Here is a 23212-nt window from a genome sequence, read left to right as displayed (position 1 = left end):
TAGAAGAAGAAAAATCAATGAAGTGATTTTCTCCTTTTATAATTTTCTCCAATGCATATGTGACTTTCCATCACCCCAACTAAACTTTTAAGAAGGCAATTATTGACATCTTAGACAATGGATGAACAATCTGTGCAGTAATCTGCTTTAATGTCTCCCTAATCCTCTCCATCATTTATGCGATTGGACCAACTATGAAAGTCCAATTTGTCTCTGAATCCACAAGTCCACTCTATCTCTTTGAAAAGTAAAAGAAAGTCGTGCACCACTTATTTCATTTTAGCTGGAAAATGAAACTGCATATTGATCTGAATTCCAAGTTGCACTTTTCACAGAGTTCCAAAGCTGCCCTGCGGCCACAAGCATTAAGGAGCCCCAAAAAACAAAAACAAACAACTCTGTAATCACCATGAAGTCATGTGCGTAGTCCTAGCATCGCAGCAGTCGCAGACAGTCATGTCTGATATTAACATCTCTTTCATGTTTAATTGCTCAAAGTAGTCGCGACAATGAAAACGCAATAAGTTAGTAAACAACACCTCTTTTCTCCATCCCTCTTCCCCACTCCTCTCATCTCCAGGTTCTTCCTCGGGTTCAAACACGTCCAATTAAATTTGCATTTAGAGTGGAGGAGTCTGTGGACGCCACTGGAGCAAAACACAACATCTGAGATTGGTGGCAAGTCTTGAATTGATTCTGCTGTGATCCACGCCGGATAAATTCACCGTGCCTATTGCGATTCCGTCCGCCAGAAGTGATTGTAACTAAACATCTTAGTAGTTTCATTATGTTTAGAGATTACCGGTGTTGATGTCTTAGATCTGCTGTTCCTACTGTAGTTCAGTCCATGACGGGGGGGCGAGAAAAAAAAGTCTGCCGAGTCCACAGAAGCAATCAAGAGTGTTCTTTCTACTATCTGACCTCCGGGTTTTCCTATATTTTCTCAACAAAACAGTGATATGCTTAAAGGACTTTGGTAACAGACTACAGAACCTTTGTACTCATTAAGAGCTCAGACAGAACGAATACATTTACATGAATAGAGACCGAGAGATAGGCTGGAATGTCGAGTTCCTCCTCTTTGACATTTGATGTTGACCTTCAGCTTCCGTGTTTTGCAAAGGCATTGTTCAGGTCTCTTCAGGGTCCTGCCCCAGCTGGAATGAGGCTGCATCTTTGTTCAAAAGACCCTGCTTCGAGAGGAAAATACTTTGAAAAATACAAGAATTCTCTGAACTATTATCACTATGTGTCACTAGATATGACAAAGTAGTTTTAAACGGAGACTTAAATATCCAAGTGAATAAAAAAGCAGACCCAAGAACTATTGAGCTCTTAAATTTCCTTGACAGTTTCAATCTAACTCAACACCCAACACCCAATCTAACTCAAGACCCAACACACCGGCACGGAAACACACTAGATCTAGTGATAACAACTGGACTAAATATCAATAATATTTCAATAACTGATCTACCCCTCTCAGACCATCATTATATACTTTTTAATGTGGAAATTATCCTAACAAAAAACAAAAAAGAATTCTTAGTCCATAGAAGATATTTAGACGATACAGCTATGATGACATTTTCTGAACAATTTGCTCTATATGAGCCGACTAACCATGATTGCTCTCTGAATGAAATGGTAGAGAACCTCAATGATGCACTATTATCTGTGTTAGACTCTGTTGCACCACTGAAAACCAAAAAGTGCACAAGCAGAACCTCCCCATGGCTGAGAAATAAAATGTTAGTGAAACGAAAAGAAAATGCCGTGCAGCAGAGAGAAAATGGAGGAAAACAAAGATCACTATCAACTACAATATCTACAAAGATACACTAACCACCTATAACAAAACCATCCGTCTAGCAAGGAGAGAATATTTCTCCAACATTATTACAGAAAATGCCAGACATTCCAGAATTCTTTTCTCCACCATTGACCAGCTGCTAAACACTGTCCCTGCCCCACCTCCATCCTCAGCAGTTAAATGTGAAGAGCTTGCTTTGTTCTTCAAGAACAAAATAACTTTGATCAGAGCGAGTATTATTAATAGTGGGGTCGAAACTGACATCAGTAGATTCTGCAACATAACCATGAGCACATTTACCTGTATCACACTTAGTGAACTTTCCAAAATTGTCAGCGAATCTAACTCCACAACCTCAGATATTGATCCTATACCCACAACATTCTTTAAGCGAGTGTTTGATAGTGTCTCAGGTCCGGTGCTAGAGATTATAAACACATCCCTTAGAACTGGCGTCTTCCCAGATGCCTTCAAAACAGCTGTTCTAAAGCCCCTATTAAAGAAACCCAAATTGGATAACAGTCTACTTGCAAATTACAGACCAATATCAAACCTTCCATTTATTAGTAAAGTACTGGAAAAGATAGTTTTAGTCCAATAAAATTATTTTCTTGAAGAAAATAACATCCTGGAAGTCTCGCAGTCAGGTTTCAGGAAATATCACAGTACTGAAACTGCTCTCACCAAAATAATTAGCGACCTCAGACTAAACTCTGATGCAAATAAAGTCTCTATCCTTATCCTGTTAGATCTCAGTGCAGCATTTGATACAATTGATCACGACATCCTAATCAATAGACTGGAAAAGCTTATTGGGTTCACGGATAGTGTATTGAACTGGCTGAAATCATATATCACAGGAAGGAAGTTTTATGTTAGTTTAGGTGACCATAGGTCCAAGAAACATGAGAACTGCTATGGGGCTGCTCAAGGAAGCTGCTTAGGTCCATTACTTTTTTCTCTTTATATGTTACCACTCGGCGACATAATCAGAGAACATAACATAGATTTCCATAGCTATGCGGATGACACACAACTATATATATATCCACTGAACCCAACGATGCAACGGCCATCAATTCCATTACCAACTGCCTGTTGGCAATAAACAAATGGATGAATGATAACTTTCTTAAATTAAATGAAGACAAAACCGAAGTCCTACTATGTGGCCCCAAATCCAAAAGAGAGATGCTTATTAAGAATCTTGGAGGCTTAACCCCCTGTCTTAAACCAGAGGTGACGAGTCTCGGCGTAATCCTGGACTCAGATTTGAATTTCAACTCTCACATTAATAAAGTGACCAAAACAGCTTTCTTTCACCTGAGGAATATAGCAAAGGTACGACCATACATAAACCAAAATGATGCAGAGAAGTTAATTCATGCTTTTATATCCAGCCGGCTGGACTACTGTAACGCACTTTTCACTGGTCTTCCCAAGAAAACCACTGAAAGACTACAGCTCATTCAAAATTCTGCAGCTAGATTATTAACCAAAACTAAAAGGAGAGAACACATTAGTCCTGTCCTAGCTACTTTACACTGGCTCCCTGTTACCTTCAGAATTGACTTTAAGGTCCTTTTCCTCACATACAAAGCTCTACATGGACAAGGACCTAGCTACATTGCTAACTCCTTTATAAACTACACACCAGCTAGAACACTGCGATCATCAAATGCAGGCCTATTAGAGGTCACCAGAAGCAGTCATAAGAAGATTGGTGATTCGGCCTTTGTCAATTACGCCCCAAAACTATGGAACAAATTACCCATAAATATTAGGGAAGCAAACACTCTAGAAATTTTTAAAAGACAGCTTAAAACCTACCTTTTTACCGAAGCATTTAAGTAATTTTATCTCAAAAGGGTTTTCCTACTTTTAAAGTTGTTTTCTCTCTTGAACAGAGATCTTATTGGGATTTTTATTTTTGTTTGAATGTTTATCACTTGTATTATTGTTTTTATTGATTTTATGTAAAGCACCTTGAGCTACAATTCTTGTATGAAATGTGCTATATAAATAAAGTCTTACTTACTTACTTTTTCTCTTTTTGCATTTCTCATGCTTTATTAGACAGTTTGTAAGTAACGTGTGACAGGACAGGCAAGGAGAAAGAGAGCATGAGGAAGACGCATGCAAAGGGGCCAAGGTTAGATTCGAACCCAGGCCTCTGTGGGAAAGCTTCAGCCTTGATATACACAGAAAGCTTCAGCCATGATATACACAGATATCTAGTGTTCTACCTGTGCTCTCCCAGGAAGCTTTAATTATCAAAAGATTGGTGATATCTGAAGGAACTCTGTTTGATCGGTCGGTCATCCAGACTCCTTCTCCTGGGCTCCTGGTCAGAAACTCCTAGCCATGCAAGGGAACAGCACAGAAATACCAGACAGAAAGTCCTGCCCTTGTGTCTGACATTGGAACACATTTGTCAATGTAACACCAGCATCTTTCACCACCCTTATTCAGGATGAGCAACACATACCGGTTATAAACTCCATGCCTGACCGGAGGGCTGTCCGGCGGTGACAGTAAACACGTACGTACACACCCTCTGTCCCAGCTGTGTCTGTTGCGCTGTGTGTGAGCGTAGGAACACGAGTAGACAAATGTCTGGCACCTAACGCCGCACGCTCCTCTGCGAAATAGAGCCACGCACCGTTTAACACATATTATTCCCGCAACCATGAAACGCGGGGCCCAACATCCATCTCTTTCTTCTCTTATGCAGAGTTAGAGGTCAGCGGGTTTTGATGGAATATGCACCCTGTCTGTGTGTGCTAAAGGGAAGCCTGATTTCAAGGTAGACTGCCCTGCAGTAATTCACCATCCCTCAGTCAGTCCACCGTTCGGAGGCACTCATTTCTTTCCCAGGTGCTGAGTCTGTCCTTCAGGGTCTCTGCATCTGACTTTGAAACAGCCTGCTGTACAAGACTCCCTCCAAATCGACGCCGACATCTTCTGTCCGTGTGTACTGTGCTCTGTGATCCTGTCGGACCTCCCCCGGGTGACGAATCAGTCGACGGTCGACGTCTTCAATGACGTCTTAATGGGAGAACGCAAAAATGAAATGATGTGACGAAGGCAGTGTTTTTATCACCGTAACTCACCTTCACGCTCCTCCTCTCAAATGCATGTTCGTCAAGACCGAACGACGCTGGCTATCGATCAGATCCGCAGCAGAGGAGAGGGCGGGCGGCTCTTCCGTAAAGACAGCTCAGTAGAGAGCGCCCGGGCTCGCACCCTCACCACCCCTCTAACTGTGCCCCTGTCCAGTGGAAAGTACCAGGGAGCAGGTCCGTGACCCCGTGGCCCAGGGAGGGACCCCCGAGGAGGAACGACGGTCGCCACACGAGGGGGTCGAGGAGTCCGCTGGGTCAGAAGGGACCGCGGGTGGGAGCCGTCCAAGCAGGTGTCGTCAAGAGACGGCCATCTGTCATGCATTCCATCTCTCCGCCCGCCGCGTCCATCTATCAGGGGCTGGCTGGGCTGGGAGGAGGGTGGAGGGGGGGAAGGAGGGTGGAGGGGTGGAGGGTAGGGGGGAGGAGGGGTGGAGGGAGGAGCGGTGGAGGGGAGGAGGGTGCAGGGGTGGAGGGTGGAGGGGAGGAGGGGTGGAGGGAGGAGCGGTGGAGGGGAGGAGGGTGCAGGGGTGGAGGGTGGAGGGGAGGAGGGGTGGAGGGAGGAGGGGTGGAGGGGAGGAGGGTGCAGGGGTGGAGGGGTAGAGGAGGCTTGTGTCCTTCACACCACTCTTACTTAATACCTCAGCCCCCTCCGAGCCCTGATTCCTGAGAGGCCTCGACACTCTTTGGGTTTCTTTTCCAAACAGAATCCTTTTTTTGGCATAGAAACCTGTTCCAATTCAAGACGTTTCACACTGATGCTGCTGTCTAGAGCAGACAAACAACCCAGTGTTTTCAGCATGCCTCAAGACAAGGAAAGAGGACCGTTTATGTGCCAGTTCTGACAAGTTGATTGTCAAGAGTCTGTGCAAATGGCCGGTTGTTTGGAGAAATGCGCAGCGTGGCTGGGCCGTGGGGGGACCAGGGTCACCCAGCGAGGCTGATGTTTAAAGGGGCAGCGGAGTGGTACAGGCCACACTCACTGAGCCCCGCCCTGGGCACTTTACAGGAATTGCAGCTCCATTTAAACACCACTCATGCCATCTTGTTCTTCCTCCGAACGTCCATTCAGGTCATCCACCTTCATTTGACTCATTGCATTTCAACTCGAATTGTTCTTTCAAGGAGCATGGTGGCTGTTTTCAGGAAAAGCACCACTTCTCTCATTTCGTTACTGTTCCTTTTTACACGTGTGCTTCCTGATTAGGATTTATGAGAGGATCTTTAATTATGATGTCTAATTGAACTGAAATGACAGCAATATGGTCTGCCGTATTCGCATAACAGCAAATCAATTACTGGGCTCTCCCTGAATGACATTAATTGATGTGAAATTAGCATCACCGCCTCCAGCTTTAAGCCTATTATGGAATGATTACATAGCAGAAATAACATAGGAGAGGGTATTCATTTGAACGATTTCACACTCCAAAAAACGCATGCGTTTCGTGGCAAAATGACTAAGCATGCCCCAAACCACTCCAGCACGTTGAGGACATGACTAAATGTCAATGTTACTGTGTCATCTTCCTAAGAGAGGTAGGACTATTCCCCTCACAGCAGTTTGGTCTCACACACTATCTGACCTGTAAATCATCTCCCCCAAAATAGCCCTTCAAAAACAAACTATTACCCACTAACTCTTGATTATCCTGCGTACCTCGGATGCGCAGGATCCCTTAACGTGACTGAGTTCTACCCCAGGGGAGGCTGCACTCCTTGCAGAGCGCTTTCCAATTACCACCACCCCCAATCCCCCACCCCCCCACACTCACACACGCTCCCCCTCAACCCTCCATTTCCCCTCTGTGGCCATGACTCCTGTTAAGGGAGGGTCACAGGCTGTGTGAAGCAGTGAAGTGGGCCGAGGTTGGGGGGTGGGGGGTGGAGGGTGAGTGGGGTGTCAGGGAAGATATTAATCACTGGTCTAGCCGTGATAATCGATACTAGGGGGCAAAAAAACAAGACGGGAGGAGCAGTTCAGCGAGGAGTCCCATTCCTCCAGAGACAGCTGTTGATACAGAGCGATGCAGACCATAGTCTGGGTAAAACACATTTATTTGTACATTTCTGCACGTCTAGTAAAACAGTCGTTACTACCCAGGGAGGACATGGCCAGTCTGAGCTCAGCTGTAGTTGCTCATGTGTATCTCCGATAGCATCTCGCACTGCTGAATCAATAACTTTCCATCTCAAGCAGGAAATTAATCATAGATGCCTCCGATATGGGCTTAATGAATTTACAGCTCTGCGGGGGGTGGGGGGATGAAATGTGTTTGATTATAATAAATGGTTCTGGCTGGCTGTGAGAATTAAGCTATTGAGGCGAAGCTTCGTCTGGAAGAAGTATGTGTACATCGAACGAGGACTGGTCTCGCCCTTCTCAGCTCTCCGATCCAGGGGAGGAAGAAAAGGGCCTATAACTAACTTAGATAACAAACATACAAACAACAGTATGCCAGGAGGGGACAGGTGTCTATCACAAGGACATTGGGAGACACAGGCCCTCTCAGTGTCCAGGTAGACAGTGCCTGAGTTAGCATTGTAGCTAACACATACTGTAGCTAGCTTAGCAGTGAGAATACATCCACCCAACCCTGGGCGAGACACCCACAGGAGAGCTGGAGAACGGATAAAACGCGCAGGCAACCTGGCAGACAATCGGAAACAAACTCCGGAGTCATCGCTCTTCCATCTCTTCTCTTGCCCTCAGCTCTTAAAGGAAGAGCTAATCACCCAAATGGACTATGAATAAACATTTGGCCTTGAAAGATAATTGTTCACAGTTCGTCTTGCAGGTTAGAAAGAGCTGAATGTTGGATTTAGACCGGGTTTCTCGTTCACGTTTATAAAGATTAATGGTTGGATGTTTCGCAGCAGACATGCTGCCTGAGCTGGTCAGGAGTTTCTCTCTGGTCAGGCCTTTCTCCGTTCTAAGCGTAAAGCTATCATGCTTTTGGACTTGGAGACACCTTCTACAATGTGAACGCACATTCTGAACTTGCATAAATGGATGGTAAATTAAATTACCTTTAGCCGTATGATGCAATTGTTCCATCCGACTTTCCAAAGAACACTTCAACCCTAACCCTAATTAACTGCTATTCCACAAAGCGTTCTCTATTTTGACGCCTACATATCATTCTCTGCATACCGATGATTACCGAGCTTTGGTACATCTCTGTCGAACACAAGCGTCAGACTGCGGCCGTCTTCAACCTGTAGATCTATACACAACAACGGCTCTAATAACTTCTAGAGTGAGTGAGTCGCTAAGCTCTCCCCAGAGTGCCCCAGAGATGGAAATAGCTATGAGCCAGTCGCACAGCTTGAGATGTAAAAACACAAACATATCTGGCATGTGTGAAAAGCCTTTCCTTGGTAGTTCACTTCAGTGCCGACACCCAAGGCAGAAACAAACACACAGTACTATAAGTACTAAGTACAATACTAAACGTATAGTCTGTATGACTGTATCTCTCGGCATGACAAGATTAGCATGTCCTGAAGGTCCGTATCTCTGGAGGACTGTATCTCTGGAGGACTGTAGTAGCATGGTCTGGATGACTGATGTTGACGAGGCTCCTTCTCCATCACCCGGTATTCTCCACCCCCCTGTTCTTGTTGGAAGGAGTACCAGCCAACCAGAGAGCCTTTGAAGTCCTTATGCACGGAAATTTACATTTACATTTACATTTAGTCATTTAGCAGACGCTCTTATCCAGAGCGACTTACAGTAAGTACAGGGACATTCCCCCGAGGCAAGTAGGGTGAAGTGCCTTGCCCAAGGACACAACGTCAGTTGGCATGACCGGGAATCGAACTGGCAGCCTTCGGATTACTAGCCCGACTCCCTCACCGCTCAGCCACCTGACTCCCAGGAAATGATTTTCTTTCCAAAATGTGACAGCACTTTGTACTGAAAAACGACTGTCATTGGAATTCTAATGCCTTTTTCTGTTTGTTTGTTTTTTTGCGGACGTGGACTGAACCAAGAGGATTGTGTTGTTCCGTCAGGGTCTCGGTCGGGGTATCCAGGACAACCAAGCTCCCTGGTGGTCTCTGTTGTGTCCTCTCGCGCAGAGAAGATGTGTGACGGCCATGCCACGTCAAGATGGCACCAGGAGCTCAGGAACGAGCTGAGCTTCTCAACCCAACCTCTTCATATCCGAAGCGTCAGGCCTAATTGGGTTCCCGCTGGGTCGAGGCAGAAGACGATAGATAGACACGGCATGCTCCTCATCACCATCTGGGCTTTGTAACGCCTCAACGGGACTCCATGACTTCTTACGTCCTTATCCGGCAGGGATTCTCAACTCCTTCTTTATCTCTGATTCATGCCCGACGAGACTGACTAGAGATGAAGACCCAGGGAATACAATGGACCTGCACTTGTCATGAGGGGCTGATGAACGAATTTCTCAACAGTGCCCCGTAATGCCTCCCCTACCCAGCCCACCCCATCGCCACCGCTGCCTGTGTTTCCATGACAGTAGCTCCTCCCTCCAGACCACGCCGAGCATGCTGACTGGCGTGTGTGTGGTGCTATCAGCTGCAGGACAGATGTGCCCTCTCTCTGGCAGCCCCCCGCTCTGGCATCAAGCCAAGGCCCCCACTTCACACAATACACTTCCTGCTTCCATTCGCCGGCCAATCGGAGGCTGCCAGCTTACTTCTCCCACACTGGACGTCCCTTCCGTCCCTCCCGTCCACGGTGGAGTCTGGAGCCCACCAGGGGACGCTGTGAGGCTTCCTGCCCAGAGTCTGAGCCTGCTGCCCTGGCCACACATCTGACCAGCCCCCCCCCCTCTCTGGAAGCCAGCCCCCCTCCTTGCTGTCACCAGGGAGAGGGCCCAAGCTGCTTGGATTGCTGCACCCCATTCAGACCAAAGTGGGACAAGCCACCCCCTCCCCCACACACACACACAAGCCCCCACCCTGTCCTTCCCACCCGGCAGACTACGATGGAGTGAATGGATGAAAGAGAAACTGTGAGCGAAACGGGAGACAACAGAATTGCCGAGTGGTTCATTGTCTGTGCTGTTTATTCACATGTTAATAATAAGACAAAAGTGATCCGACACTACCCAATCTGATTACTGCGTCTTGTTGACATCAGAAAGCGTAGCCTGTTATCAGCACTCACACACTGACTCAGGCAATGGAGGGAGGGAGGGAGGGAAGAGGGGGAGAGGGGGGGAGGCAGACAGAGAGTGGGAGGAAGGGAGGGTAAGGGAAAGAGAGAGATTTGGAGGAAGGGAGGGAGAGAGGAGGGTGTTAAAATGGAGCTAAGCAAAAGAGAGATAGTCAGAAGGACTTGCAAAAGGATCCCTGTGAGGATGATGGCAACTAGGAGAGAAAAAGTGGAAAGAGGGCCAAAGAAAGAGAGAGGGGGACAGTTGGCACGGAGAGATGGAACAGGAGATGGAGGAGAGAAGCGAGGGAGAGGAGAGAAGCGAGGGAGAGAGGGAGCAGTGCAAGAGGGAGCTGATGACGGCGAAGGGAAGGGGAGAGATTGATGTCCTTCCCAGTCGCTGTCCTGCGAAACGCCGCCGCCAGACAAACTCCAACGTCATTGGTCGGTTCGACGGTATTGCCGGCTCACCGTCTCTCCTTGGCTCGGCTCTCCTCCGCTCCGTCTGTCATCCTCCGTTCCACGGCACATTCATCAGAATCTCTCTGGGCCCTGCTTCTTGCATCTGGGCATGTAAAGGGATCAATGCTCCTCTGCGGAGGTGTAAATCACCTGTTCACACCGCGCTAGCCAAACAGCCGGCTCTGTCATCACAACAGACCGCGAACCGGGAAAAGCAGCTTTTGAGGGTGGGGGACGGGAGGGGCAGTCGTATGATGGCGCCTGGATGGAATAGGGAGTGTGTTGGGTCAACGGTTTGAGTCAAAAAGGTCCAGTTTGGTGTGAGGTTTTGTATGCCTGTGTTACTGTAACGTACACGCACACAAGAAGAATCCAAATGATGGTCATCACTCCAAACGATTTGACGACAGCGCTGGTGGTTTATACCCAGTGACCTCATCTAGGACACGCTGAAATGGCTTTATTAGGGTTCTGTCAGTCAACACACCACAAGGGTCTCTTCCCTTGCTACTGATGTGGTACAGGTTGTCCTGCAGTTCCCCTTCTCTCTCTCCTCAGACATCTCTATCTCTCTGCCCCCCCCCTCTCTCTCTTCCCCTCCTCTCTCTCTTAATCTTTCCTCTGCCATTTTCCCTCCTCGATCTTCCTCCCCTTTCCTGCTTTCTCCCTCACTCTCTTCTCTCTCTCCCTTGTGCGTCTCTCTCTCTCTGTCCGTTCTCTCTCCCGACCGACAGGAACTAGAGGCCGTCGGTCGTCTCTCCTTTGTCGCCTCTCTTTTCCCTCTCTCCTCTTTCTTTCCTCTCCTCTTTCTCTCCTCTCCTCCCTCTCTTCTCTCTCCTCAAAATCAGCCGGGCCTTTTGTATCCAGCCGAGCGGCCTCCTCTCACGGTCTCTCTGCTGTGTCAGTCTGCGGCGGGCAGATAAGACAAGGTGACAGGAAGACGGCCAAACACGGACTCCTTCCTGTCTTCTTCACATGATTTCATTTCCGTATCCACTGGAGACGGGGGGGGGGGGGGGGGGGGGAGGGGGGCCTTTGTCGGTAGGGCGTTGACGTCGCCTCCTGTCCTCTACTTGTTCCTCGCTGATGGAGATAACAACAGCTCCGCTCCTCCAGTCAGCCGCTGTGAAGTGTGTGAGAATGCAGCGAGCCGACCTCAAGGCAAACTCGAATGCCTGTTCGTGAGACAGGCTTCTGCATGGCCACACTCCCAGTTAACCTTGACAGGAGTGTGTGGGTAAGTGGCACGAGAACACACACACACGAGGTCACATTCACACGGACATGCACGCGCACACACACGTAAAGTCAATCGCACACTCAGACACATACATGGATACAGTGTATGGAATCAGGTGCCTGGTTGGTTACTCTGTATGTTATACTGATACAAGCGTTCCATAACCGTAAAATGAAAAATGTATCAACTGAAGTTAACGCTTCACTGACTAGTTGGTTTATTCTGTATACTAATGAGGGCAGCTGGTTTATTCTGCATACCGATGAGACAAGTTGTTTTTTTCTGCATGCTTCAGAGACTGATGGTTCTCCATGAAAATGTCTCCTTAGCAACTGCGTCAGCAGCACCACTTTGAAGACTCACTCAGCAAGTGTCAAGTGAACATTCTGAGCTGTACTTTGAAGTGGCCTACCTACCACAGTGACACAGGCAAAACTAACACTACAGGACTGTGCATGGAGCTGTATTCAAACATTCTGCAGTGGAGGAGAATAAGCCTGGTTAGGATCAGGCCAGGAACAGGTTTACGTCTAGACTAGGACCAGGTTTAAACCAGGCTAGGGCCAGGCTAGGAACCAGGTCAAGACCAGGTTAGGGCCAGGCTAGGAACCAGGTAACACTGATACTTCAGGTGCACTGCCCAATGGTCTTGTAGTAGGTGTCTATTCTGCATGATAGAGAAGGGTGAACCTGTATATAAACGACTTTTTGCTTGCTTGCAAAAACAAACATTGAGTCCATCTAATCACTGCCCGTTTATCTGGGGCCAGTTACACCCATATGTCCTTAAATAAACAACACCTCGCCCTCTCACCCACTCTCATCCAGACCTGCATGTGTTCTCACTTGTATATCATCCCACACTCTCACACACATGCACGTAGACACATGCACACACACACACATTACCCCCCACCCCCCCCGCACACACACACAGCACAGAGGTTGAGTCAGTCCAGGCAGAGCAGAGTCTGGGAGGAGAGTCAGAGTGTGTTGTTGGAAGATCACCCGGTACCTCCAGGGCCATGGGCCAGGCACAGGGCTGGCTGTGATAAGGGTGTCGGCGCATCACAGCCATGTGGCCTTGGGAGATACAAGAGAACACAGAGCCATCGTTCTCTCTTTATTACTCGCTGGCTCTCCCTCCTTCTCTCTCTCTCTCTCTCCCTCCCCCCCCCCCCTCTCTCTCTCTCTCTTTCTCTCCCTCTCTCTCTCTCCCTCTCCCTCTCCCCCCCCCCCCTCTCTCTCTCTCTCTCTCTCTCTCTCTCTCCCCCTCTCTCTCCCTCTCTCTCTCTCCCTCTCTCTCTCTCCCTCTCTCTCTCTCCCTCTCCCTCTCCCCCCCCCTCTCTCTCTCTCTCTCCCCCTCTCTCTCCCTCTCTCTCTCTCCCTCTCTCTCTGCAGATTCAAGGGTCCAACATGCCAGAGCAGATGGGTTTCCAGACGCTGGGACAGGATTAGGCTTGCTTGGTCGTGTAATGTGTGTGTGTCCTCCAGTGGTTCCCCCCGCCCGGCCTCTCCAGAGCCAGGATCAGGAAGGGGCTCGTCCTCAGCCTCTCGGGCGGAGCTCAGAACCCGCGGTCTGCTCCTCTCTTCTCCGTTCCGCTTAAAGGACTTTCTCTGGTGTTCCAGGACTTGGATTTATTTTGTGTCTTTCTACTACTTTGGAATGTGCGCCTGAGGCTTAGACAACTGTGTGTGTGTGTGTGTGAACACAGGAAGATGAAGGATCTGATGGACTGTAAGACACTACTGTTAGAGATGACTAGACTGTGTAGAAAACGATGTGGATTTGTTCCTACATAGTCTGTATGCATGTGATGTGTGTGTTCCAGGAACATTTCACAAAGATTGTGTCTCCATTTCCAATTTGGCGCACACGCACACAAACGCACACACACACTCCACACTCCTCTCACCCCTCTGCAACCCTATGATGGTTTGTCTGCGGACCATGACAGACCAATGGCATCGCCACGCTCAGCTTCACCTGTTGTTGTGCTCACTGGAACACGAGTTGCGGGCAGAATCATCGCTGAGGGATGCCATTCAGGGTTAACAGCTTTTAAACACCCCCAGATAGCACCACAAAAGGCATTCTGGGAGATAGAGGGCTGGCAAAAATGGTTTTAAAGTTAGAAAGTCACTGGGCGTTGGAGGGTTGCGAACTTTGAGTGTGGGTTGTGAGGAGTTGAACATAGACTCTCCCCGGACCGTTCTCGCACTGATCTCTGGGAGTTGCGGTTTCAACTTGGAATGAAACAACAGAGATCAGATGAGAAACCCACAAAGGTCCAAGAGTGGCTGGGGGGTTGTGAGGGGGGAGGGGCTACAGCGGTTCATGTTCTGCTCTGTGATTTCCCAGAAGGCAGTGGGCTGACTGAGATTAGATCCCGGCTGCAGAGCTTATACATGCAGTCACCAAGTGTGAGTAGGGTGGAAGAGGAGGGGTTGAGTTGAGCTGAGGAAGGAGGAGTGGAGTGGGTGGAGGATGGGTGAGGTGGGCGGATGGGTGAGGAAGGAGGAGAGGAAGGAGGAGGCATGTTATTTCTGCTCTAAAGGTTGCTATAAAACTATCTGGATCACACACACACACACAAAATTCAGTTAGATTAACTGTAGTTCAGGAAGAAGATAGCACACCAAGACTCCTCCTTCACTCCAGTCAACTCATACGCATCCGCCCAGTTAAAGCACGGAGGAATGCGACCGAACCGAACTCCCCGTTTTCAATTACGAGTTCTGTATGAAGTCTCATCCGTTCCTCTGGTCCTTGTGCTAGCATGTTCTTGTCACCCTCCCGCCCTTCCCCTTCTTCTCTGCTTCTCCCTGTCGTCTATCCAGGCTTCCCGGGGATCTGCTTGAGCGGCTGCTCGGCCGTGACCCACTAGGACTCTCCGCCACACCCCGAGTTCAGTGAATGGACCCCAGGCCTGGCTCTGCTGCCAGCCTCCACCAACCACTCCAGGCCTGGCTCTGCTACCAGCCTCCACCAACCACTCCAGGCTCGGCTCTGCTGCCAGCCTCCTCCACTAATTCGGGCTTGGCTTTGCTACCAGCCCCGCTTCAATAAAAGCATATCATTATGCAATCGCTGGTGTGTCACTGAACTCGTGAACTCTCTTGATCACACACACTTCACTTTTCTGGTTGATTAAAAAGAAGAGTTGCCTGTAGAGGAACATGATCATCAGTGACACCTCAGCAGACAGCAGCCAACAATCAAGTACAGTATAGGACCACTGTTACCGAACAAAAGGAAGGGAAAAAAGACAATTAGGAAAAAAGGAAGGAAGTCAGTTAAATCAAGGAAATAAAGGCAGACAGCCGGAGAAAGAAAAGAAAAAGGATCTTCCTTTCTGGTCTTATGTTACCATTGTGCAGTCGGACAATCGGGTGTTGATAAGGCCTGGACACCAGGATCACAACCAGCAGTGGAAATACACATGTACTTCTGTCCTATGAGACATGAGTCATGAACCTTGGAACCAAGAACTGGTCACCTAATGCTGGGGACACACTAAAATATTTTTTTAATCTCATAAGATTTTCAAACTGTGAGAGACCACAAACATGAGGACGAAAAAATCCTTGATTTAACCGTTTTGCTCCTATAGTGTGTGGTGTGCCATGATGTGACAAAGACAAGACACCACACACAAACAGATTTTCAACCAGTGTCCCGACTGTGTACACAAGAAATGTGCAAAATCTCTCGAGACTTGCGAATAAGCATGGCGGACAATACGCAGGAAGAAATTGCGATGATAGTGTTTGGAATGATTTTCACAGAAAATTCACGGACAAAAAAGAAAAGGGTTTGCTGTTGCCACAAATCAATTCCATTTAACTTTGTGCTGCGCAGTGACTTCGTTTGTCATGCTTCCGTCTTCTCTCAGCTTGCTTTCTGATTGGATATTGTTTCGTTTCACGTGATAATCTCCAGAGCGTGCGCGGGTTTGTCCCGCCACGCATTAGGATTTCTGATCATAAATTACGGTCAGAAATCCTAATGTGTGGGGGGATTCGCGATCGGGGCAGCTCCGACGTTCTACCGAGCAGGTTCGGTCACTCTTAACACACCTCACACCAAGGGAACATCTGATAAAATACTCTGTAGAACCATCAAGATAATTGGGACATTAACTAGGATTGTCGGAACGGGGGGAAATCGGCCCGATTATCCTGTGGTGTGTCCCCAGCATTAGTTGAATGACCGATGCTGTCACGGCCACAGCCGTGCCCCCCGTTTTTGGTTTTGCCCTGCCCTAGTGTTTCCCTGTGTCTCGTTGAGTGGTTTCAGTTCTCGTTTGTCTTATCATGTCCACCTGTGTCTTGTTTGGTTCTGCGTATTTAGGTCTTGTTCTTACCCTATGTTACTGTGAGTACCTTGGCTGTTTTGATGAATACACCTTTTTTTGATGCAATGCCTGGCTACTCCTGTGTTTGGATGCAACTCCACATAACAGTTTGAAGGATTTAAACCTCTATTTTGAGACAGCTGAGTGCTGTGAATGAGTGGAAAATGAAAATGCGCTCTTGAACATCTGAAGTCTACACAGATGCAGTAAGTAACTGTCTGCTTTAATCCAACTGGACTTTATTCATATAACTTTGTTTAGACTAAACATACAAAAACAAAGATGCAAAGTCAACAAAAAATGGCCTTGAACAGGGAAAAAGACAAAGATGCAAAGTCAACAAAAAATGGCCTTGAACAGGGAAAAAGACAGTGTTGGTTGTGGATTGAATTCAAGTCCTGTGGGTCATTAACTTTGTAACTCGTCACTTTAGTTGAATGACCTTGCAGTTTGAATTATTAAAGCCTCTGGTTTGATGAGACAGGTGAGGGTTGGTGTACCAAAGCTCACAGTTGCTGTGACAAGCCTCTGAGAGAAAGATGAAGATTTTTCTGTGTGTCCTACTGCTGTCTGCAGTCTCCATGCTCCCCTATGCAAAGGGTCAACACGAATACAACTCACTGACCAGCACACAGAAGACCATTGTTGACATGGCAATCGACCATGTCAACAAAAAGGAACATTCCAAACACATAAATTTCGAAAAAACAATTTATACACCACATGTAAGTAATGCTTCATTTAATGACTATTCTGAGACATGTCTAAGCTCTCACCTCAAAGCCTTCAAACGTATTTGAAATCAATAGTCGAATGTAGTTTGTGAAAGGTGGAAGAATCATAAGTTTCTGTCAACGTATTTTTTGTACTTTCATTTATTTATTTTTTTACAGATAACTGAAGTGGACACCTACTTTAAAATGTATTTGAGGGAGACAAATTGTTCCAAGATCAAACAAACGTTAAAATATGAACACCGTCCAGATTGCCAGTTCCGAGGGGTGAGTCCCAAAATGTTTTTGACTGGTAGATGATTCCGAGCTTGTTCTAATAAACCAAGTCAACCATTTGTAATTGTCGTTCAGCTTTGCGGCCACCAATTGACATCATCCTAACAGATATATTGTACTGCATTACAGAAAAGATTTTAAATAACTCTTGCCCTAACTCTTAAATATATCAAACTAAGCCATAAATGTCTGTCTATTTACCTGCCTGTCTGTCATCATCTCTCATGCAGAAACGTTTCAACTGTGTTGTTTGCAAGAATGCCGAGTACAGCAATTACATTGACTGTCTGCGCCCAAGATCTGCAAACATATTAACGGTACTTGCCCACTACAGCGACGCGAATCGCTTGCCTTCCCAGTGCACCACGCTCAGGGGCGTGTCCAGACAGATGAACGCAGAGTTGTTGTTTTCTAAAGTCACTGAGTGAGTTTACATGCACACTAATACGCCGATCATAACCCGATAATGGCAATAATGCGATTATTAAACTGATCATGTGGACATCTTTATCTGATTTACAAAGTCGGGGTAAGGTCTTAATCGGCGTATTCATAACCCGATAAAGACACCTGGAATTTCGATTTCGATTCTTTGATGCATTTCAACACCTTACTCGGATTTCTTGCGGTTTTTGGAAACTGCGCATTAGTGATGGGAATTGAGTCTTTTTAGTGATCCGGCTCACTTGGATCAGTTCACTTAAAAGAGCAAGTTCATTTGGCTCTCAAAATGGCTCTTCGTTCAGTTTTTTTTTTTTTTTTTTAAATCACCCTTCATTGCAAATAATGATTATGACCAATTTCGAATCAGCCCAAATTATCAAACGCCCACAATAACATGTACTACTGTAGCCTTAGTAAAGCTGTGGAAAGTTAAACTTGTATTTGTTAATATATCTTTCACTGAAAATTATGAATTTTAATCCTGGCTTCATGCATTGAAAGAATAAGTGCAAAATCTTGTTAACAAAGCACTGGATCTAGTTCCAGACGTTGTAGCAGTGGTCCCTGACTTCGAGGTGGTAGAGGAATCATTAGCATTATGGAGCTAAATCAGGGCCAAATGTTTTGTTGATTTGAAAAACATCAACAAAACATATAGTTGAAAAACTAAAGCTGGACATTGAAAATTTAAGTTGTTTTAAAACTTGACAAATAAAACCATGTTATTCAAACAAAAAATAAGTGTACCAATATTTCTGCGAGAACTAGAATGACTGAATGCTTTCTCAGCATGGCGTCTGCTCCGCCAAGGCAACACGCCATGCAGACTGCCGAGTGAATACTGTGGTGCATGCATTCAAAGTCGTACGTGGACGTGGGGAGAAGTCATTGTTCCTGCTGTACTGCACAATCTAGCACAGTTTATTGCTCTTGTAGTGTAATTTGTCACTGGCATCAGTTTGTTTAGTAAAAATCACATGTATATGGTGGATAGAAAGCATTTAGTCATAGTTCTCGCAGTAACACCATTTCTTGAAGGCAACATGACTGAGTCTTCTGCCTTCTTTGTTAGGCTGTCACTCATAATTCCATGCCCCTCTGTGTTGAAGCCACGCCCCCTATGCAAAATCGGGGTCAGAAATCTGAAGCTGAAAAAAACTGAAAGTTAAAAACAGATCTGAAACTGAAAAATATTTGAAGCCTTAAAAAAAAAAAAAGATTCTGAAAACAAATCTAAAAGTGAGAAATAATAATTCCAAAGTTTAATCTAAATGTTATTCAAACTGAAAGAAAAATTGTTACACTTATTTTTAGTTTGAATACATGGTTTTATTTTTGAAATTGTAAACCAAAACTTACATTTTCAATTTCAAAGCAAAATTACTAGTTGCTACAGAGAGGATAACTGTTTAACGTTTTTTTTTTGTTGTGGTGCTAGCATGCTCATGCAACAAAGTCGTTACTTAGTAACAAGTAGCCTTTAGAAGCTAGACGCCGAGCGGAGGTTTGTAATATGTAGCTAGCCTAACCAGAAGGATTCAATGTGTTTATTGAATGAAGTGACAGCAGTAGGGCCGATACAGGAAGACACGGCGACACTTTGTTGCAGAAGGATGATGGTGGTGCAAGTTTTGTCTGTGGAGCATACAACGAGCCTGGAAACGATGTTTCAAGGCTGTGAATATCAACACCCTGTATTTTTGTACGCCCTTCGACTGGTTAGCTCCTGCAATTCCCACACAGCAAAAGTAGTTAGCTAGCTCTACAATTTACCAGGGCTAGGTCTGAATCTAGGTGCAAAACGGAGCAAAGCTGCATGTATATGCAGGTAGCAATGCTAGTGATAAATAACTATTTAGCTGGTCGGCTCCATGACGCCGATTCCCACACAGCAGAAGTCTAGTAGTTAGCTAGCTCTACAATTAATCGGGGCTAGGTCTGAATCTAGGCGCAAAACGGAGCACAGCTGCCGCTGTAGGTATATGCAGGTAGAAACGCTAGTGCTAATAACTGGTCGGCTCCATGACGCCGGGGTTAAGTAAGTAGGGCTTGTGAGACTGCTCACCAAAAGGGGAACCCACTTGTCTAGCAGATTAAGACATGTTCGTAGGTACCTAGCGAAAAGTAGCCTCAACTTTCTTAGTTTCAGCTACTGTACTAATGCTGAGAGCTCGCTGAAATCGCTGTCTGTGTTACTAGAACGGCTTATCTATGCGTCATTGCTGACATGGTGACGTTAGGCTAGCACTGAGGTCCCTTGGTGCACACAAGGCACTTTTTGCCACAAAAACTTAATTCAAGCCTAAACCGTGCAACGGAACGTAAATCCCAATAGAAGCAACGCAATCGCTACCAAGACAAACCTTTTGACATAAGCGTTGTCTATGTAGTCTAAATATTGACGGATCCTTAGCGGTTGGAAAATAAACAATAATAATATATGTGAGAGAACAGAGGTTGTGTCCCAAGTCTGCAAAGTGTGCAGACTTGGGTTTACGTAGACCCGGGTCTACGTAAACCCAAGTCTGCATCAATATTTCGAGTAGGCCTACTCGAAATATTGATATCAAATACAACTTTAACACACACATTAAGCAAAAATCCGATACGCTGGCTAGATATAGCATGATGTTATCTGCTATACACACCTTAGTTCTGGCTCTTTCTTTTGCTTCGTATTGTATAAGTGAAAGATTAAAAGTTGCAGTATGCGATCGGACGCGAAAGCCACTACAGTGCGTGTCCACTACAGCGACGCGAGCGGCCCAATGCTTTTCTTTCATTTGGTGAAAATCAGTGCATTGTGTGGAGCGTCGCAATCCAAGTTGAGATGTTCTCAACTTTATGTAAATGAGGAGCGATTTTCGCGAGCGTTGGCCAATCGGCTTGTTTTTGTGTTTCTTGGAACGTAGCAACCGTTGATCATGGTAAACATTTCTAGCTTTCACAGTTTCAAGATGAAGGACAAACTGATCGTCTGTGTGGCTGCATACCCAGCCCTGTTTGATACGTGTCTGTATTCGTACAGAGATGTAAACAAAAAAATGGTGGGGTTTATGTAATCTTAAATTCAGTCTCATAACAAAACGTAACTTTGTTCTGTGCTGGATAGCCCCGTCGGCGGTACATGACTGGTTACCCGGTGGCATAGGCCTACAGTAACATTTAACTTTCACCCTGAATAAAATTGTATTGTGAGTAGTGGATAAGATCATGCTACATCTAGTCAGCGTATGGGATTTCTTGCATCATGTGTGTAAAAGTTGTGTTTCATCAATATTGTCATGATTTGGTTTTCCCAGCAATGCCTTGAACAAAGAGGAGAGCTAACCGCTTCATAGCCCTCACAGGACAAACTGTCTTATTTAGACTTAGCTCTGGATAAGAGCGTCTGCTAAATGTAGACTTTAGATTATTTTCAATTACATCATTATCAAAGTGGCCTAGCAAGACATTTTCCACAAGGGGGAATCCCCTGCTTTGGCGAACTGGTGTCTCACAGTATGCCAACTGAAAATGTTTTTGGGGGGGTTTTACCCCAAATGATGAGCGGGAATGAATGAATGATGTGAGAGTGCTCCAGGTGGATGGGACTTAGGGTCTTCAACCCCTTTGACCTCAACGTGCCTGGGAAGCAGTAGAGGAGGGAGTGGGATGCAAGACATACAAGTGGCTGGCATAGATAAGTAGTATTTATAGTAAGCTACTGATTAGACTGGTTCATACATTTGATTAGCTGATGAGCATCAGTTGTGTAATTGAGATGGTGATCAGGTGTGTCGACAAAGTGGCAGATGGGAGTTGTAGTGTGGTCAGGTCATGTATATTAGACATTTCCCCACTCCAACACACCTGATTTAAATGTTAACGTTGTTTTGAAGTTCTGCAGAAGCCGGATAACAACAATTCATTTGAATAAGGCGTGTTGGAACAGGGAATCATCTAAAACAGTACATCTAAATACAGTATAGTGAGCCCGAGATGAGTGTTGAAGACCACTGTTCTAGATAGTCCAGACCCTACCTGTACAATTTTCTTCTGAATTTTGTTTAACTAAATCTTCTGTGAACCTTCCCAGAATGAAGAGGAACGAAATCGACACTGCCACGTGCATCATCACGGGATGAGTAACAATCCATTTCAAATTGCGTAAGGCTGGAGGAGTGACTTGATGTAGTCGGGTGCAGTCCGGTTCACCGCTCGGAAGGTCAGTACCAGAGTCTTGAATCTGATACGGCCCGTGATGGGAAGCCAGTGCAGGGAGATGAGGAGCGGGGTAACATGGGAGCGTTATGTGCATCATCATGGAATAACTGCATATATCTGACAAAAAACAAACTGTCTTTAGAAAACTGGGTCTCTCAGTGGTGTAATACATCTCTAAAGAAGATGACAGGCCATTGCTGTAATAAAATCAAGATTTTATTGACCTGATGAGATGCTGAGGTATTTTTCCCGGGTCTTGGGTCAGTTTTTGTCTTGTTTTGAACATGGAAACAGTTACTGTAGACTCCTTCAGAGGTGTGTGTGTGTACTGCATTTCTGACCAAAATATGGCTACTTTTACCTGGTTTAATTGTAACGTCATACCCTTGCTAAGACTAAATAAGATTGTTATCATCATCTGTTAAGCATTCAGTAATCTGTGATAACGTATTTCTTCGATTTAAACGCTGCCCTCAAATAAACGCTGCCCTCGATTAAAAGCTGCACCAAAAAAATCTGAAAAGTAATTTAATTGGTTTTATTAAAACACGGTATTTATTACACAAGTAAATCACAAGCGTAGGCTACAATGTACTTCGCCACTCGCGAATTCGCCTTTCATCAACCCCAAGTTGCCCCAGCAACGAAGCATTGTAAGTGGGGTCTTTGTAAAAGCGTTGTGAATGGTTCGCACTTGTACTCCCGACTAAACACGCGGCTTCAATTTTACACTATACACTAGATATACGAGGCTTTGTGTTTGACCTCCTTGTCTATTCTTTGTTTGTCTATGGCCGCACTACAGCTACAATTCACTAAATCTCTCTTACTAATTAAACTCCGCCCTCGAATAAACGCCATACCAAAAATGATAATTGTGTAATAAACGATGCAGCGTTTAATCGAAGAAATATGGTAACTTTATTTGACTGTGTGACCCTCATACTGACAAAGTGAATAATCTGCAGGAAGATTTATCAAAAGTAGAGCAGGGTTCCACCGTTATTCATGGCTTCTAATGAGTACTCCTGTTTTCTGTGTTTTGTAGCTTCCTGTGCAGTGTATTACACCCTCACATAAATACGCAAATACCACCAAAGTTTGGTTTGATTGATCCTATCACAAACTTGAATCACAAATATATTAATGATATTAGAGGAATAAATAAACCCAGCTCCATGTTAAGCTTGAGTGGCTTCCACTAGGCTGATCGTTTCATTTTCACGACTGACAAGTAACAAGAAAGGTCCATTTGTCAAACTAACCAAACTTCCACATCCAGAGAAAAGGCCTCGAGCTTCCAGCAGACCTTCCCAGAGGCGGTCTGAGGGTAATTATGAGCTGCAACAATGGTTTATTTTCAGGAAGTACATCAGTAATCCCATGGTAACTGTGGCAGCATCGGTTGGATACAGGCTGCCCC

General features: G+C 45.8%; 1 long non-coding RNA gene across 1 annotated transcript; it reads left to right on the top strand.

Moving 5' to 3' along the window:
* The first annotated feature begins 16640 nt into the window (after nt 1-16640).
* On the top strand, nt 16641-22884 carry LOC136933016 (uncharacterized). The gene is made up of 5 exons (XR_010874790.1): nt 16641-16854; nt 17023-17130; nt 17370-17456; nt 21662-21790; nt 22838-22884. It is a non-coding gene; the product is annotated as an uncharacterized lncRNA (long non-coding RNA).
* Nucleotides 22885-23212: the final 328 nt, after the last annotated feature.

Source organism: Osmerus mordax, chromosome 24 (genome assembly GCF_038355195.1).
Source record: "Osmerus mordax isolate fOsmMor3 chromosome 24, fOsmMor3.pri, whole genome shotgun sequence".
NCBI lineage: Eukaryota > Metazoa > Chordata > Actinopteri > Osmeriformes > Osmeridae > Osmerus > Osmerus mordax.
The sequence above is the reverse complement of the archived record's forward strand: the minus strand, read 5'-3'. Positions and strand labels throughout refer to the sequence as shown.